The following is a 9,159-nucleotide window of genomic DNA, read 5'->3' on the forward strand; positions in this document are numbered from 1 at the left end:
CAGCCTTTTTTTCCCCTCAGAAATATATCTTCATTAGTTTAAAACATTTTCTCCTCTCAGATTTTGTCACTCTTTCTGGGATTCCTATCATCCTGATGTTGGCACTTCTTTGTTTTTTTTTTTTTTTTTTGTCTGTTTGCTTTGTTTTTTGAGACGGAGTCTCACTCTGTTGCTCAGGCTGGAGCGCAGTGGCACAGTCTAGGTTCACTGCAGCCTCCTCCTCCTGGGTTCTGGTGATTCTCCTGCCTCAGCCTCCTGAGTAGCTGGGATTACAGGTGTGAGTCACCACACCCAGCCCTGGATGCTGGCATTTCTATCCTTGTTTCCCTTAGCCTTTCTTTTCTATTTTGTATCTCTATCCTTTCCTTTTGCCTTATGGGAGAATTCCTCAATCTGATCTTTGGACTTTTCTGTCCATGCTTCAGCTGTTTCCACCTCACTGCTCAGCCTACTCATGGCTTCATATTGTTATTGTTTGTGGTTTTTGAAAACGTAGTTCTCAATTACAGCAACATTTTTAAGTGTATCATTTTAAGTGTATAAATGCGGAACGTGGTTTCCCACTACATGAAAGTTTGCTATATTAAAAATTTTGAGCCAGGTGCGGTGGCCCATGCCTGTGATCCCAGCACTTTGGGAGGCCAAGGTGAGTGGATCACTTGAGGTCAGGAGTTCAAGACCAGCCTGACCAACATGGTGAAACCCCGTCTCTACTAAAAATACAAAATTAGCTTGGCGTGGTGGCACGCGCCTGTAATCCCAGCTACTTGGGAGGCTGAGGCAGGAGAATCACTTGAACCTGGGAGGCAGAGGTTGCAGTGAGCCAAGATCACCTCACTGTACTCCAGCCTGGGCTACAGATTCAGACTTTGTCAAAAAAAAAAAAAAAACAAATAAATAAATAAATAAGTTTTGAAGTCAGAAATTGACAAGCGAGACACCTTGAAGTCCGATGTTACACTGGCTTTGGAATCGGTCTTTGCCCATCATGATACTACCTCTCTCATGACTTTTTGGTTGCAGGTGACAGAAACTCCATTTGCACCAGCTTACATTAAAAAAAAAGGAGGGAGAATATGGTCGAGTGACCCCAGGAGTGATGGGGAGCACTGACGGAGTTTCTCCCTGCTCTGGATAGCAGATTTGCTGGCTCCCAGCTTATGATCCATGAAGAGAACGTCTTCCCCTTGGGCTTCAATTTGAAGAATCCTGAAGAGGACCCTGATGGCCTCCCGTGGTCCACGTGCCCCTTCTTGCACTACCGTGATGGTCCTATCCACGGACGCCTTCTCTTGGGTTCTGTGGTTGGATGCGGAGGAATCATCGATCCTCTGTAGTGGAAGGGAAGGGAGGACACACCAAGACCATGTGGCCCCAAGAGCCGTGAGAGGAGCAGAAGCCTGACTGGTGTCTCTTACATGTCACTGCAGCCTTGGGGGGCCACCAGGAAAACATCTGACATCCCGTTCTCTAGTAATGGCGTGGCTGGAATCATTCCTGTACCAAATAATTCACCCATTTAAAGTGTGCAATCCAACAATGATTGGTATACTCAGAGTTCTGCAACTCTCACCACAATCAATTTTGGAACATTTCTATCATCCCTAGCAATAAATACTATATCTTTTTTTTTTTTTTTTTGTGAGACAGAGTCTCGCTTTGTCACCCAGGCTGGAGTGCAATGGCGTGATCTCTGCTCACTGCAACCTCCACCTCCCGGGTTCAAGCAATTCTCCTGCCTTAGCCTCCCAAGTAGCTAGCTGGGACTACAGGCACGCACCACCACACCTGGCTAATTTTTGTATTTTTAGTAGAGACAGGGTTTCATCATGTTGGCCAGGATGGTTTTGATCTCCTGACTTCATGATCCACTCACCTCAGCCTCCCAAAGCGCTGGGACTACAGGCGTGAGCCACCACGCCCGGCCAGCAAATACCATATCTTACTAGCACTTTCCATTTCCCTCCAACCCCCTAATGGTTTCTTTTCCCACAATAATCTAAATGTTTAAGGAACTGGTTTGCTAACTCATTTCTTAATGACAAGAATTAAGCCAGCACAGCCTCTGGTTTCTGACATTCTTTCCCTACAAAGTCATTCATCATTTATCCTTTTTTAAGGGACTTCCTTCGTCTCTGTGCCTTAGGCTCACTTCCTGACTGTGGGGATCAGCTCCTCTCACCAATGGTGAGTAGGGAGTACCTGCTGTTAAACCTCTGTCACCACAGGAGAGAGATGCCATGGATGGATGATTTTCTCTCTGATTCTTGGCATTAGTTCATTGGGCAAAAATTCAGCTTCCAGTTAAGCACCGGCCCATGGACTGGGCTTGGTCCTGTTTCCCCTGGAAGCACTGCTGGGAAACCAAGCCCAGCCCTTCAGGGCTTCCTCCTGCTGCCGCCCACGCCAGGATCAGCCTCCTCTTGCCGCTGCAGCCCTGTCGCTGCAGCCCCGTCACTGCACTGGTTTCATCGGTCTGAAGTCCAGCTGCTCCTCCTTGGCCTCTGCACCTCAGCACAGGCTACTGCCTCTGAGGGGCCGCCCAGCCGTCGTCCTCCTCACAACCTCCCATGATGGTGGCCCTGAGGTCACCTTTCCATTGGCGATGAACAATCCCATTGTCACTCCCCATGGGTGTGCCCACTGGAAGCTGCTCATGGGCAGGAGGGGAACTGTTCAAGCTGGTTTTTCCAGCCCCTACCACAGCGCTGGGTGTGTAGGTGGACAAGAAAGTCATTACGTATGTAAATGAGGAAGCGCATGAACACCTGAACGTGTGAGACTTCGGTGGGGTGAATGCCACTCCAAATGTGTGTCAAATATGATGGGACTGAATGCAAATGAAAGTGGGTCAAGGAGATATTCAGAATAAAATGAGCAACTTTTCCTCATTATGTAGTCATTGCATAATTAAACGAAAAAAAATACTACAAAAGAGTAATAAAATGATAATATAACAGCAACAATAATAATAGCTAACATTCATCAGGCATTTTCTATGCCCCAGCCCAGCTTTAAACACTTTATATTCATTACTGTTTTTCATCTTCACAAGTGCAATTATCATCCCAACTTGACAAGATGAGCTGTTGGAAAGCATGTGGTGTGCACATGTGTGTGTGCATTGTGTGTATGTGTGTGACAACATCTAGAAGTGTCGTCAGTCGTGGTAATCTCTATATAGCCCTTAGATAAGCTTGTGCTCAAAGTGCCTGTCTCAAAATAAACTAAAAAGGAACTACGGAGTCAGAGAAAATTGAAAAGAAACATGATTTTAAAAATTGCTCCCAAAGGAATATAAATCATTCTACCATAAAGACACATGCAGGTGGATATTCATCACAGCACTGTCCACAATAGCAAAGCCGTGGAACCAACCTAGATGTCCACCTGTGTGTCAAATATGATGGGAACGAATGAAATGAAAGTGGGTCAAGGAGCTATTCAGAATAAAATAAGTAACTTTTCCTCATTATGTTGTCGTTGCATAATTAAACAATGAAAAAAACCATACTACAAAAGAGTAACTTTTATCCAGTACACTGGATAAAGAGAATGTGGTACGTAGACACCCTAGAATACTAGGCAGCCATAAAAAGGAATGAGATCATGTCCTTTGCAGCAACATGGTTAGAGCTGGAGGCCGTTGTCCTAAGTGAACTAATGCAGGAATAGAAAACGAAATACTATGTGTACTCATGAGTGAGAAGTAAACATCCAGCACATGAACAAAAAGAAGGGAACGACAGACACTGGGGCCTCCTTAACGATGGAGGGTGGGAGGAGGGAGAGGATCAGAAACCGACCCACTGGGTCCTGTGCTCATTACCTGGGTGACGAAATCATCTGTACACCACACCCCCATGAATGCAGTTTACCTACACAGCAAACCTGCACATGTACTCCTGAACCTAAAATAAAAGTTAAAAGAGGCCGGGCGCAGCAGCTCACACCTGTAATCCCAGCACTTTGGGAGGCCGAGGCGGGCGGATCACGAGGTCAGGAGATCGAGACCATCCTGGCTAACACAATGAAACCCCGTCTCTACTAAAAATACAAAAAATTAGCCGGGCGTGGTGGTGGGCGCCTGTAGTCCCAGCTACTCGGGAGGCTGAGGCAGGAGAATGGCATGAACCCCGGGGGCGGAGCCTGCAGTGAGCCAAGATCGCGCCACTGCACTCCAGCCTGGGCAACAACGAGGCTCCGTCTCAAAAACAAACAAACAAACAAAAAAAGTTAAAAGAAACCTTCTCTTAGACAGTAGTGATGGCTTCATTTAAATTAGTTGGGGACTAGAAAGAGGCACTGATTTATCTTCGCTGTGAAAAGTCCTGGCCACGTGTAATGAATGGGCCCTGTGAGTGTCTGTGCATGTATGTGTGTGTGTGTGTGTGTGTGCGTGTGGCTCCCTGAGAGTGCGTGTGTCCACACTGCTGGGTTCCTACTCCCGAGGTGCCCTGATGGCATTTGGGGTGGGGAGTACGGATGGCTCCTATCTGAGCAAGGTAGTTCCCTGCCTCAGAGGCAGAGGACTGGATGTCAGGGTCAGAGTTAACAGTTCAGTTGAAAGGGAATTAAACTGTGTGTCACCAAGTCGCATTTTGCTTGTGTGTAACTGGGCGTTTCTGTAACTGCACTTGCTGTGCTGGTTGCCGTGGCCTCACTCCTGGGTCCTAGGACGGATGAGGATGCCCCCATGGGGCCTTGTCTCTCTCCGCAGCCACATTGCCAACTCTCCCTGCATGGACCCAGCATTCATCCTGTCCATTCTGTTGGCCAGAGGGCATTTTTGTTTTGTTGGTTTTTATTTTTGCAAGGACAGGAGGTGACACTCCAGACAGCATTAGTGTTTCCTCCTAAAAAAAAAAAGTATTTTTAAAAAGGGACGATCGTTGTCTTCAATATCCAGTTCCTTAACCTTTTTCTTAGCATTGTAGCCTGTGAGAAGAAGAAATGTGGGAAAATTCTGGAGATTTCCTCTCCCAGGGATAACTGGAGGCCTTGAGGATTGAAAGAGAAAGCGTTGGTTTTTTGTCCTTGAGATAGTTTGCTGAGAATGATGGTTTCCAGCTTCATCCATGTCCCTACAAAGGACACGAACTCATCATTTTTTATGGCTGCATAGTACTCCATGGTGTATATGTGCCACATGTTCTTAATCCAGTCTATCATTGTTGGACATTTGGGTTGGTTCCAAGTCTTTGCTATTGTGAATAGTGCCGTAATAAACATGTACCCTAAAACTTAAAGTATAATAAAAAGAAAAAAAAAAAAGAAAGTGTCGGAACCCCTGCCCTCGGCTGCTTCCTGAGGAGCCTCTCAGGCTTGTCATCCAAGTGTTAGTCCTGAAGAGAAAAGAAGGTATCCCCAGGTGCTCTGCCCATCCCCTCAGCAGGGACCGTGGTGCCCCATCCTCTCCATTGTCCCCCAGCCTCTGGGACCCAGCCCCAGCCCTTCTGCACCGCGCTGGCCTTGCATAAATGTCTCAGATGCAGGGAAGAGGCTTTGGCCACTCCTGAGACCTGCAACCCTCTTCCGAGCAGGGTGTGGAGAACGCTTTCCTGACTGCGGGTGAGTTTGCAGGTGTGCTGTGATGGGTCTGTAGCAATAACCCCAGGCTGCTCCTGCTGAGGACACCCAGGACGCACAAGCACAAGCTGCGTGACTGCGGCCACCCGAGGGCTTGGCTGCTGTGCGACTGGACCGCAGAAAGGGCGCGGGCCTGAGCGTGCAGTCAGTGGGAAGAGACTCTCCGTGGGCAAGGCCTGGAGAAACATCCTTGCCGAATAAATGACGCTCTTTTCTCTGAACGTGTGCAGCAACACGCAGCTGATTATGAATTTCAACGTCCCAAACACCTCACAGGGAAGAGGGTAAATATAAGAGTCATAGAAAGGAGGCATCTTATCAAAACTCAGCACATTCTCCTGGGGTACAATCAGCTCCACAGCAACCAGGAGCTTTGTCTGTTATGTTCACTAGACGCACGGCGTACGCTCCATACATATGTGCTGAGTGCTGTGTAATCCTGGTCAATAGATGAGTGAGTTCTGGCTTGGGTGAGCTGGGGTGGGCTCTGACGGTCTAATCACCACCAGAACAGAGCCAAACTCAAGTTTCTGGATGGACAAGCCTGGAATATGGTGCCTCTGCCAGGACACCGTGGGGATAGCCTCTGTTCTGCCCCAGCGCTAGCCACTTCCTCAATGGGGTGGGTTCATTCTACAACAGACCTGGTTTTGGTCTGCCCTGCTCATGCTCCGTGAGGCCACTGTTCCCCTGCAGACCTGCCAGTCACCGGTGTCCCTGCTGTCTGGACGTCCCTCTGCCACCTGAGGTGCCTGGGCCGGCTCGGCTCCCAGTGGCTGCTGCGTCTGTGTGGCGTCCGGTTCAGCATCTCTCCCTCTTGGGGAGATGGGCAGGGCCAACCTGAGACAGGACAGGTGCGCTCCTACCGCTGACACCAGAGTCCCGAAGATGCCCGTCCATGGGGAGGCAGAGACCGTGCCCACTGATGCAGAAGCTGCACTTGTGCACTCAAGACCAGTAAATGCGGCCGGGTGTGGTGGCTCACACCTGTAATCCCAGCACTTTTGGAGGCCAAGGTGGGTGGATGACGAGGTCAAGAGATCAAAACCATCCTGGCCAACATGGTGAAACCCTGTCTCTATTAAAAATACAAAAATTAGCTGACTGTAGTGGTGCGTGCCTGTGGTCCCAACTACTTGGGAGGCTGAGGCAGGAGAATCACTTGAACCCAGGAAGAGGAGGTTGCAGTGGGCCAAGATCGCACCACTGCACTCCAGCCTGGCAACAGAGTGAGACTCCATCTCAAAAAAAAAAAAAAAAAAATCATTAAATGCTTATCAAACGAGCATGAGTCACGTTGGTCTTGTGAAGGCAGTTGAACCATCTTTGTCTGGATCCCATGTGTTTGTAATAAAAGGCTGGTTTTCCTTACATGTGAGTGAGGAACCTCTTCTGGGATGACGGTAATGGCAGGACACAGCAGAGGCGAGAGCAGTCTGGCCGTGAGGACCTGGCTTTCTGTGGAGGCTGACTCTCATTAGGCCCTTCACATCTTCAGTCCGTCTATAGGACCAGTGATTTCCCTTCTGAAGGATTAATGGCTACATAAAAATAATACTTTTAGAGGCTGCAGAATCCGATGATAGTTTTCTCCAGATGACTTTCCAAAAGTCCTTAGGAAACGTGAATTTCTGAATTGACTTTAGAACAGGTGTCACTGAGAAGACTGGATGTAGCCTCCTCCAGGTTTAATTTTTTTTTTAATCGTGGAATTTCAAGCAAGGTGATCTGGGTTCGGAATTCCAACGGCATGATCTTAGATGAGTCATCTGACTTGTCTAAACCTGAGTTCCCTCTTTTGCAAAATGAGAAAGTGACTCATATCTGCTATATGCAATTTGAAAGGATTCGTACAATGATCAATGCTAAAATGTGCCAGCAAAATGCTCTGAACAGCATTACATCGGTGAATTCTCTAAGAAAACAACAGTGGCCCATTTCTAGGGCATGAGGTCCCTCAACTTCTCTCATTTACGTATTGGGTCCCTCATCCTTTGATATATGTAGTCAGAATTCGTGACTGTTGTCCTTAATTCTTTCTTAAAGGCAGAAACAATAATGTCAATTCACTTCATGAATAATGTAAAAGCAATTTGCCATTTATATGGCGTTACTTAATGGTTTACAGACTATAGTGGTGGATGCAGTTGATGTTAAAGAGACTTGGGTCAGAATTCCATCTCAGCTGCTTCCTAGCTCTGTTACCTTGGGCATATCCCTTGGCCTCTTCACCTTCCATTTCTGCATCCGTAAAATGGACATATTCATACCGATTTGGCAAGATTCCTGCTGGGGGTTGGTGATCGAGATCATCTGTGTGCAACCTCCTAACAGGATCTCCAGGGCGTCTGGTCCTGTGCAGAGCTCACGTCTCTGTGGGCTTCTTGTCTTGCCTCTCAAAGCTAGATGTTAGGTGTCAGGAGATGTTGGCCTCCTGGGAGCTAGAATATTGCCTTCCAAATTTTCCAAAGCTTTTTAACATATTAGGAAGCCTAAGATATGTTAGCCAGAGTGATAGGTCAATTCACTAACCTTGAAGTCTTGAAAAAAAAATTGCTGATTCATTTTGTTTGCTGAGTACAGACTTTCAGTATTTTTGTGCTAAAGATTTATTTAACATTTTATCATATAATTAAAGAAAGCATGTTTATAATCAGTTTGTGCCTGTCCCAAATTGTCCCTTTGTCTTCCCAGACTTTGTCAGAAATTCCCTTTCTTGGAGGAAAAATGCTTTTGTGCAGGCAACATTTCTTAGATGTTTTTGTACTTAGAGTTTGACTTGAGGATATTTATGGATGGGACTCAGATTTCAGAGTGTGGGAGGAGAAGAGGTCTGGCCAATGAGGAGGCGGCTTTGCTCGGGTCATTTGCATCTGGCCGCCCAGGTTCCAGCAGCTCCATCGCGTTGGTGAAATATATCCTTTAGGGGATGTCACGGCTTTGGTTAAGATTTCCTTTTACTCCTTAGCTGCTAGCGCAGTTTTAATGATAGCTGTTTCACATGTGCGTGCGGCACTCATGTGGGTAGAGCTGTCAGAAGACTGTAAAGTCTCAACCATCCTGCGATTGCTTGCACCTGAGGAAGACGGAATGACGATGTTCTGCGCCATGGTATTCCTTTGCTCATTCATACACTGATTTATGGCTCGTTGTTTTCCTTTGGCTCAAGGTGACATCAGTACCTACAAAAAGGAAAATATATGTGAGAATGCTTTTATAGCAAAATCCTTGTTTGCAAAGGTAATGATGTTCTAAAACTGGAAAAAATGCAACTCAGGCAAAAGGAAGAAACCCTAGCGTGACTTTTTCTTCCTAGCTTTTTTGGTTATAAAGTTTTTCTCAACATGCTATCAGATTGATTCCATTATTTAAAAGTATTTTTAACACAGGAAAAAGTTTCGTGTTTTATATTTTGCAATGCGATTCGATCATCTTCTGCTGTTCCAGATGGTGGCTTGCACCGTGCAATCAGGCTGGATCTTACACAAGAATCCATTCCAAACCCTGAATAAGGGCCCAGGCCCAGAGAGGGACTTGTGTATCGATTGCCACAGGAGCATTACAGAAACA

The sequence above is a fragment of the Gorilla gorilla genome, chromosome 17 (genome assembly GCF_029281585.2).
Source record: "Gorilla gorilla gorilla isolate KB3781 chromosome 17, NHGRI_mGorGor1-v2.1_pri, whole genome shotgun sequence".
NCBI lineage: Eukaryota > Metazoa > Chordata > Mammalia > Primates > Hominidae > Gorilla > Gorilla gorilla.